We start from the raw sequence: 11,346 nt of genomic DNA on the forward strand, positions 1-11,346 counted from the left end.
GCCTGAATCAATACAGACAAGATCCTCGGCTAGATATGATATGGTAGATGCAATGGAAGTATCTCCCTTTAGTTGACTGATTTTGAGCGTGGTAACACTGAAAAGAACTGTAACACCTCGTATTTTTGGACTAGTCTTTGAACCGTCGTTCCTACGTGTACAAGTTATAATCTAAATTATTTCCATGTGAATATAAGTTTCATGATCTTTATCCTCGTGTTTGATATGCTTTCGAGATGAAAAATGTTCATAAGAATCACTTAGAACAAGTTGAGCTTAGAGCCTTTGATTCGTCTAAAGTTTGGTATTCGATTCTACAAGGATCTACTTTTAACATGTATAACTTTTAATATAAATAGAATTTTTCATCTCAAGACCCACCAAATTGTAGATAATTGAATTAGCTTTTCAACTACACTAATTTTGCCTTAATTCGATACCCAAATGAAAAGTTATGGAATTTTTCGTGAGAGGCAGTAAGCCAATGTGATTGGGATGTGACGCATCGGTCATCGACGTGATTAGCGATGCGACATGATGGTAACCACGTTATAAAACTGTTTCACATGCTATTTCAGTTCCAAAAGGGCCTAGGGGCACTTTGGTCACTTTCCTAGTAATAACCTAGATTTTTAATGAGGGATAAATAGATAATTTAGCCATTATTATTATTATTAATATTAAGGAAATTAAAGTGAGCAATCCAAAAGGAAAAACCCTACCCTTGTTCAGTTTTTCTTTTTCACATTTCAGTTACAAAAAGAAGTAAAAAAATTAGGGTATTTAATCTCATTATTTCTGAAATAAAGAAACAACAATTGAGGTACTTTAGATGCTGCATTTGTGTTAGAAAAATAACATACAATAAGGAAGAAAAAAAGGGGTTCTTTGCTCAGGTATGAAGATACTTTGTCTCCATAACTTGTATTTGAATGTTCTGATTTGGTTATTAGCCTATTTGCTTGGAAGAGTTGTCAGAGAGTTGGATAGTGTCTTGGGCAGTAAGTTTCAGGTGTGGGCACAAATAATTTTTATATAATTATGTGCTTGTAGTTTCATGAAGTAACTTCCTTTAAATTAGTGTATGATTAGCTATGAAAAGAAGTATGATGAAGCAATCATTTTGTAATTACGGTATGGAGAATATTAAAAAATTAAAATCTGTGGCACTATGGCCATTAAACGAAGATATGTTTGTGGCATATAGTTAATGCAATTGAATTCGGTCTGGGTTTGTTTATGCATAGTTCAACAATTGTAGTGTAATATATTGCTCAGATGATTCCTCCTTAACTTTAAATAGTGAAATTAAAATATTTTAATTCATGATTTAAGAGTGAGATACTAAGGGTTAACTCTAAGCTTGAAAATTTGAGATTATGAGGCTTGACCTCAGTAAAATTAATTGATATAGTTAATTAATATTATTGCATAGATTGAAGCCATTGGAGGATGTTTGGTTGGTGTTCTACCTATTGCAAGGTTGGAAAACTTGTCATTAGCAAGGTAAGTGAGACTTTGAACTTTGGGTGCTTGCTTTTCAAATTTGTTTTTAAGATATATTTATATCTGCCTGGTCCATGTGTTGGGACGAGCGTATGCTTGGTAGAATCGACGGTCTTCAAAGCCAGACACATATACTTTATGCTTAAGAATACTAATACTCCTTTTATAAATTATTTTGTGATATGATATGATTACGTACTGTGAGATTGGAGCATTGTATATGCTTCCTAATTTCGTTGGGGCATTGTGTATGCTTTCTTTGAGCATTGTGTATGTCTTCCTTAGCATTGTGTATGCTTTTTGATATGATTCTCGAGTATTGTGTATACTCTTGATATTTGGCACATTCTGTTTATGGCCCAAAACTTTCGGTGTTGGGTAATTACTTTTATTTCAAATGGTGATAAGTACTTGGTATAAATTATGTTGATATATATAGTTTTTGAGGAATGATTGTTGGTCTCGTTGGACATCTTATTATGATATACTTTCTGTATGTAATAACTATATGTTCTTGGTGTTGTTGTATTTTCTAATACTTGTTCCAGGAGTACTTAAAGTAGTGAACCGAGGATCTTGCTGGGTTATATTTATATAGCTCACTCCTTACTTGCATACCTGCAGATATGGTTGTGGAGAGAGAGACTTGTGGTTGACGATCTTTACGTATGGATTCTGTTGCTAAGGTGAACCTTCGCATTGTTTGTGGAGGCTGTCAACCAGCTGTAGTTATTTTAAGCTTATATTTCTTTTTGTTGGGTTGCATTCCCGAAAGCTGAACTTATGTAACTTTGTTTAGATGCTTCATAGTCTAGTGTGGGGTTTGGATTAGAGATTTGTTACATAAACTACTGTTGTTTTGTAAATCATTACGCGATATCTTGCTAGATCATTACTTTATCTTTAATGATTATTTCGTGTATTTTTTATCTCAGTGTTGCATACATTGTGAATGTGTGGAAAGTTGGTTCTCCCGATAAGTATTGTTAGCGGGTGCCAGTCACGCCCATGAGGTTTTTGGGATGTGAAAAAGTTGGTATCAGAGCCTGGGTTGTAGGTCCCGGGTCATGGAGCAATGTTTAGTAGGTTCTTGTTCATTGGTACGTAGGCGCCCATACTTATGAACTTGGGGCTACAAAATATCTAGGAAGTTTTCCTTTTTCATTCATTATTCGTGCCTTGAGTTGAATTTAGTCTAACCTTTAAGCATTGTTCGCAGATGATTAAGAGACATGGTTCTTCCTCTGCTAGTCGATTTAACGCACCTACTGGATGTGGTGCTGGACATGGTTCTACCCGTGGTGGTGGTCAAGTTGGGTCTCGTCCAACCAGGCCTCGAATTAGGGCACAGACTAATCCTCAACATTGAGTTAGGAGTGGGGGCCTGCCCCATGCTATGGCTCCTGAGCGAGTATAGGAACAGGTTGATCATGATACTCTAGCTCTAGCACCTGTTATTGTACCTATTGTTACATTGTCTGCCGATGTTGTGATAAGAATGTTGAATGTACTGGAGGCATTGGTGCTTAATCAGGGTCGAACTCCAACTCCTCAGGCTACTTTGTAGGCACAAACATAAGTTCAGTTGAATGTTGCAACTTCTCAAGCACCTCAACCAGTTGATCATTCGATTGCAGTTGTAGGGCAACCCAAAGATCTTAAGAATTTCATAGATCTTAAGACACTAAAGATTGATGCTACACCATATTCTGTTGAGCCTCAAAATTTTTTAGATCAATGCAAGAAAATACTTACTACCTTGGGATTAAAGAAGAATCATGGTGTAGAATTTACTACTTTTCTGTTCTCATAGTCTCCCGAGGCATGGTGGACTTTTGTTTTGAGGGGCAGACAAGCAGGGCTACCATCGATCACTTGGTTAGAGTTTTCAGCTATGTTCTTGGACAAATTTATTCCCTTGAGAAAATAAGATGACATGAGACGCCAGTTTAATGAGTTACGACAGGGATCCATTACATTCACAGAGTTCGAAGCTAAGTTTACTGAGTTATCCAGGTATGTTTCATCTTTAGTTACAAATCAAAGGGAGAAAGTAAAATGATGTGTGGATGAACTTGAGGCTCATTATCGTGGTCCAGCGATACACGATATGTGTAAGGGGTCCTATTCTGAGGTGTTTGACACTGCTCTCGTTTTGAGTCCTATTATGAGATAGAAAGGTTTAATCGACACAATAAAAAGACACATAATTTAGGTGTATTTAGTGGTGCTCAATCTAGGGTAATAGTAGTTTTTATTATGGGCAGTCTAGGCCTACGCAGTCAAAGTCCGTGGGACAGTCTTTGAGGAACAATTATTCAGCTAGACAGGGTGAACAACAGATGCAGAGAAAGGGTAACAGTTCTTATCAGTCAATTCAGCATCCGTGGTGTTCCAATTATGGTAGAAATCACAGTGGTCGTTGTTACGAAACAAATAGGGCTTGCTATACTTATGGTGAGCTGGGACATATTGCTAAGTTTTATCCTAAGGGAGATTCTAGGATTAGTCAACCTACTACTCAGGTGCAAAGAAATGTTGCAGGAGCACAAACCTAAGCTCAGCCGGTTAGAGCTACTCCAAAGGGTGCTTATGGATAAAATCGATAGGGAGCACAGGTTTCTCAAATAGGGGGTGGACCACAGAGATTCTTCGCTATGGATAGACAGGATAACGAGGCACCTGATGCGGTAGTCACGGGTATTATATTGTTAATTCTCTTGGGGGATATTTCTTTATTGATCTTTGTTCTACGTATTTGTTTTTATCTTCATTTATTGTTTTATTCTTATAAAGAAGAGTTGAGACTCTTATTGTGCTATAGATGGTTATGACTTAGTGGGGGACATTTAATTAGTGGATAAAGTTTATGGATATTGCGTGATATCTGTTTAGCGCAGGGGCACCATAGTTGATAACTTGTGCTACGTATGTTTGACTTTGATGTGATTATGTGTATGGACCGGTTGACATCATGTTATGCTTTGATTGATTGTTATGCTAAGCTTATATGTTTCTATTTTTTTGAAAAAATACTTTAATGTGGAAGGGTGTGACCCCTGTGACTCAAGAAAAGATGACATTTTATGAAAGACACGTTGAATGTAAATCAGGGTGTTCGGATTTTATTGCTATTGTTCATGATGCACGAGCTGAAAATGTTACTATTAACAGTGTTTTACTGTTCGAGAATTTTTTGGTGTGTTTTTGGATTATTTGCCGAGCTACCGAGGTTGTTTATAGATCATCTTATTATCACTTGTCCGTGCGAGTTAGATTTTCTCACTCATTTGACATTTTTTTGTATGACTCTTGTCACGTTCGATGATGAACGTTATTTTAAGTGGAGGAAAATAAAATAACTCAAATTTTTAATGAGGGATAAATGGGTAATTTAGCCATTATTATTATTAATATTAAGAGAATTAAAGTAAGCAAGCCAAAAGTCAAAACCCTCCCCTGTTCAGTTTTTCTTTTTCACATTTCAGTTACAAAAAGGAGTAAAAAAAATAGGGTATTTAATCCCATTATTTCTGAAAGAAAGAAGCAGCAATTGAGGGACTTTAGGTGGTGCACAAGAAGGAAGAAAAAAAAAGGGTTCTTTGCTCAGGTATGAAGACACTTTGTCTCCGTAGCTTGTATTTGAATATCCTGATTTGGTTGTTAGCCTATTTGAGTGGAAGAGTTATCAGAGGGTTGGCTAGTGTCTTAGGTAGTAAGTTTCAGGTGTGGGCACAAATAATTTTTATATAATTATGTGCTTGTAGTTTCATGAAGTAACTTTCTTTAAATTAGTGTATGATTAGCTATGAAAAGAAGTATGATGAAGCAATCATTTTGTAATTATGGTATGGAGCATATTAAAAAATTGAAATCTGTGGCATTATGGCCATTAAACGAAGATATGTTTGTGGCATATAGTTAATGCAATTGAATTCGGTCTGGGTTTGTTTATGCATAGTTCAACAATTGTAGTGTAATATATTGCTCAGATGATTCCTCCTTAACTTTAAATAGTGAAATTAAAATATTTTAATTCATGATTTGAGAGTGAGATACTAAGGGTTAACTCTAAGCTTGAAAATTTGGGATTATGAGACTTGACCTCAAAAAAATTAATTGATATAGTTAATCAATATTGTTGCATAGATTGAAGCCATTGGAGGTTGTTTGGTTGGTGTTCTACCTGTTGCAAGGTTGGAAAACTTGTCATTAGCAAGGTAAGTGAGACTTTAAACTTTGGGTGCTTGCTTTTCAAATTTGTTTTTAAGATATATTTATATCTGCTCGGTCGATGTGTTGGGACGAGCGTGTGCTTGGCAGAATCGATGGTCTTCAAGTCCAGACACATATACTTTATGCTTAAGAATACTAATACTCCTTTTATAAATTATTTTGTGATGTGATATGATTACGTACTGTGAGATTGGAGCATTGTGTATGCTTCCTAATTTCGTTGGGGCATTGTGTATACTTTCTTTGAGCATTGTGTATGCTTTTTGATTTGATATGGGATATTGTGTATGTTTCCCGAGTATTATGTATACTCTTGATATTTGGCACATTGTGTATGTGGCCCGAAACTTCTGGTGTTGGGTAATTACTTTTATTTCAAATGGTGATAAATACTTGGTATAAATTGTGTTGAGATATATAGTTTTCGAGGAATGATTGTTGGTCTCGTTGGACATCTTATTATGATATACTTCTTGTGTGTAATAACTAAATGTTCTTGGTGTTGTTGTATTTTCTAATACTTGTCGCAGGAGTACTTAAAGTAGTGAGCCGAGGATGTTATTGGGTTATATTTATATAGCTCACTCCTTACTTGTATACCTACTGATACGGTTGTGGAGAGAGAGACTTGTGGCTGACAATCTTTACGTATGGATTCCGTTGCTAAGTTGAACCTTCGCATTGTTCGTGGAGGCTGTCATCTAGCTTTAGTTATTTTTAGCTTATATTTCTTTTTGTTGAGTCACATGCCCGAAAGCTGAACTCATGTAACTTTATTTAGATGCTCCATGGTCTAGTGTGGGGTTTGGGTTAGAGATTTGATACCTAAACTACTATTGTTTTCGTAAATCATTACGAGATATCTTGTTGGATCATTACTTTGCATTTAATGATTATTTCGAGCATTTGAAGTTGTACACATTTTTATCTCAGTGTTGTATACATTGTGAATGTGTGGAAAGTTGGTTCTCTGAACAAGTGTTGTTAGCGGGAGCCAGTTACGCCCATGAGGTTTTTGGGACGTGACATCCCCTTACCCAAATCCGCCCATAACACTTAATTTCATCCCCCAAAAGCATTAGATACATTGTTTTTTTTATCTTTTTCTCTCCAAGAAAACCCTTGCCCCCTCAAGAACACCAAGAACTTCATCAAATTTTCTTCAAGAAAAGCTAGATCTCAAGTTTCCTAATTTAATGAAGCTTTCAAGTTTGTGTTTCTCCTTCAAGATTAAAGCTTTAAGGTATGTGAGAATTCATCCATGGGTCCTCTTTCATCCATGGAGCCCAAAACCCTTTTATTTCAATTAAAGAATGAATTTTCGATCATTATATTATTTTAAATATTCAATAAAGATTGAAGTGCATGTTTTCATGGTGATTTTATGTAAGACCCCATAAAATTTCAATCCTAACTCAGTTCTTTAGAGCATGAAAAGAGGCCCCAGACTTAGAAAATTTTAAGCTAAGTATTGACACTTAGTCTTATTTTGGCTTCGATATTTTCATGAACTTATTTTTGACCACCCTTAGAACCTTAAAATATTGATATTTGGATTAAATTATGATCAGGTGTGTTAATAGGTCACTTCGGCTGAGTTTTGAATTTTTTGGATGTCGTTTAAGACAAGTTTGGGAGTCCAAAATAGTGGATTGACGCGATCTTGATACGTCACGTCGCCCATCGCGTTGACCAAAACTTTCCACCAACCTTCAGTGCAAATTCTAGTGAGCCAATAAGATATCGATGCATCGTGTTATCTATCGCATCGACCATAGATGCGGTGCGTCGGTCTGCGCGTTGCTGGGCACATTTTCAGTAATTGAAAATCTACGTCTAGAGGGGTATTTGGGTCATTTTCCCCACCTTATATCATCCCCAAAACACAAGATTAAGCCTTTCTAAAGGCAAAATTCACTCATTATTCACAAATCCTCTCAAGAACAAACCCTAACCCATAAAATTCAAGATTCAAGTCCCAAGAAATCCACCACAACTTTCAGAGAATTAACAATCAAGGTATGTTAGGTGTTCATCCTGGGTTTTCTTTCACCCATGGAGTCCAAGGACCCTATTTAAACATACAACTTTATATATTTATGATTTTCGTGCTTGAAATTAATTGTATTCATGTTCATGATATTAATTGGGTTTAAATTTCATGATTAATTACACGTTTCATGAAAACTAGATAGTTTATGGGTTGATTTATGTGATCTTCATATTGAACACAAGAACTAAAAGTTGAATGTAGTAGCCATGATATTATTATATGTTTATTGTTATATGAAATAATCATGTTCCTCAAGTGTCTGATAAAATGCTCATATGAATTCGATAGTGCTATCATGACATGTTATTATATGTTCCCATTCATGTACAAGTTCATATATATCAAGTGTTTGTCCAAATGTCTAAGTGAGGGCATTGTTAACAATCAAGTATTGCTATGCTTTTATGATCATGTTATGTTTTACCTTCAAAGCTATCGAGTCCATGGAGTATTCAATATCCAAAAATCTAGTTGTTTACCTAGAGCTACAGTAGTTACAGAACAGTCTCAGTATTGTCACGATCAATAGTACTCAGTCAGTTATAGAACTCAAAAAACCTCAGTATCAGTCCAGTTCAGCTCAGTATAGTAATCAGTTTCTTCGGTTGGGAGTAGGATTCAGCATTGAGTAAACCCAAGGATGGGGGCTCACCTGTCAGTAGAGGGTATGATCCTTAGAAGTAATCCTTGCATTCCAGAACTACATAGCCAGCGTAGGTTGAGATATCAAACTGCCAGTTGAGGGTTGATAAGGTGTTTTACCTTCCAGTTGAGGGTACCACCATTCTAATTTACGGCACCTGCCAGATGAGGGTGACTCTTCAGCTTATCTTTACCTGTGACACAGTACTGACACCCTTCCAACTGCGTTACAGGTTGGACCCCAGTTATCTTATTTTGGGGCATGTAGGTTAGATGATTACCTCACACAGTTTCAGTTTTAGTCTTAATATAAAACTCAGTTCAGTTCTACAGAATCAGGATTGTCAGACACAGTCACTTAGTATCAATAATTCAGTTATCAGTAATCTCAAATATCAATTACTCAGTATCAAAAATAAGTACTCAGCTTCAGTAAAAGCTCATATACAGCATACATATATATGCACAGTATTGTATACTCGGTATTTTACAGTAGTTTTAGTTATCCATGTATTCTTATTCAGTTACTCTCTATATCATTCAGTCAGTTATTGTTCATGCATATAAACTCCTACATCAGCCTTACCTCATTTAGCATATCAGTACATTTCACGTACTGAAGCATACTTTCTCTTTACACTATGATGTCTTATATCATAAGTTCGGACGCTCAGGTTCCTAACTATGCATAGATAGATTCAGATAGTAGTAGTAAATTCAATAGTGAGCCTCATTTATCAAGGATATGCTTTTATTTCAGTATTTTCATTAGCTTCAGTAATCGGAGTTAATTGGGAGTTTGTCCCATCAACTCCACTTTCAGACAGTTCGTTAGAGGCTTTTTAGACTAGACTAGTTCAGACAATATTCAGTCTTGCAAATGTTATTATTCAATTATTATATTCATCGGTATTCAGAATATGAACCTTATGGCATTTCAGCCTAATTTCTGCATTATTTTAGTATTATTATACAGTGCTTACAGTAGGTACTAGTCATGGGTTAGCTTGTGGTCCTTCGGGGTCGTAAGCACTGTGTGGCATCCGGAGTACAGACTCGGGGCATTATATTTTAATTAATTTTAGCCCATGTGTGATTCCATGCAAGATTTTTAATTCCTCATGCTATGAATTTGAGTTTCCCAAGCTTTATTTAAGTGAATTCCATGATAGATCCTAAATTTGTGATTTTAGCAGCATTCTCATATTTTAAATTCATGCTTTCCACATGTTTGATGAAATTCCCATATCATGTTCAATCAATTTCAAGATGAATCCTCGAGTTATGAATTTTTCCATGTAACTCTATAGTTCACCCATGTTTAAGACATTTTTAGGTTCAAGCTATGATCTTTACATGTATGATTAAAAGCCCATGTCCTATTTCAAGCTAATTTCATGTGAACTCCTAAATTCATGATTTTAGTTATGTAATCATGCTATGCTCCCATATTTGAGATATTCCTATGTTCAAGTTTATGATCCCCGTGTGTTTGATGGATTGTCCATGTTAAAGTATTAATCCCCATGTATATGATGAAAGGCCCGAGTGATGGATTTCTTTAAATAATGCTTACTTACTATGGTCTCGTGTGTTCTTATTATTATTGCTATCAAATCCTGGGTTATGAATACCCAAAATTTAGTTGTTTACCTAGTTTTCAGTATCTACAAAATGATTTCAGTCATACCATAGGAAATATCATTTAGTCAGTAATATGGTTAGTTGTGAGTCTAATTAAGTTAGCTCAGTCTAGTTCCAGTCCCAGTATCAGTTTATACATTAATAATTACCTTAGAATCAGTCTGCACTATTATTTTTAGAATACCATGACCTGAGTTTATCAGTTAACAGTGCATGCACCAGTTAGTATTCCAGTGTCATTCAGTTGGGAGTAGGATTCAGCACCGAGCGAACCCAGGGATGGGGGCATTCCTACCAGTTTAGGGTTTGACCCTTAGTAGCAATCCCTAAGTTACAGAACTGCGTAGCCAGCGTAGGTTTGAGATGTCTTCCTGGCAGGTTAGGGTTGACACATATCTCATGAGCTTTCTGCCAGTATAGGGTTACTCCTTAGTCCTTCGAGACACCAGTTTAGTGAATCCACACAGCTAGCATTAGTACCCGTGGTACGGTACTGACACCCTTCCCACTGGGGTTACAGGTTGGATCTCAATTAGCTCAGATTGGGGAATATTGGTTAGATAATACCTCCCACAGTCTCAGTTACAGTCTCAGTTCAGTATTTAGTTCAGAGTTCAATTTCAAGTTTGCTTGACTATAGCATACAGTTATCAGTATCTCAGTATTTCAATTTACAGACTATTCAGAATTATGTTATACGTTTGGTCTTATATTCTCAAATAATACAGTTTACATACATTCATGTTCGATCATCTCATATTGTTCAGTTAGTCCTTGTCTCATATGCATAGTACTCCATAATTTCAGTCCAGTTATTCATACTAAATACAGTTCAGTCTTACATGACCAATATTCATCTATCAGTCATTCAGTTAATCAGATAAGCTTAGTATATGTCATGTTTGGTTTATATGTTTAGGTATTCGTACTTAGTATAATTGTATATTTAGATCCTTGAGTTATGTCAGTCTCCATCACGTAGTTAAAGACTTAGTATTCATACAATATCCATGTTTTACCATATCCCAGCTTCAGTTCTACTATATCATTAAACTAAAGTTTTATAGAAATTCAGGGTAGAGATTCACCATCTTATCAGAGTATGTTTGTCACTCATGCTTTAAGAAATTTCAGTTTTCAGTTTATTTCAGCCTATTAGTGGGTCTACTTACATTTAGCATACATGTTTTAAGATTACGTATGAAATTAGTTTTACTTATTGCATTCACCCCTGCATACTCAGTACATTCTAGAAGTACTAATCC

The sequence above is a fragment of the Capsicum annuum genome, chromosome 1 (assembly GCF_002878395.1).
Source record: "Capsicum annuum cultivar UCD-10X-F1 chromosome 1, UCD10Xv1.1, whole genome shotgun sequence".
NCBI lineage: Eukaryota > Viridiplantae > Streptophyta > Magnoliopsida > Solanales > Solanaceae > Capsicum > Capsicum annuum.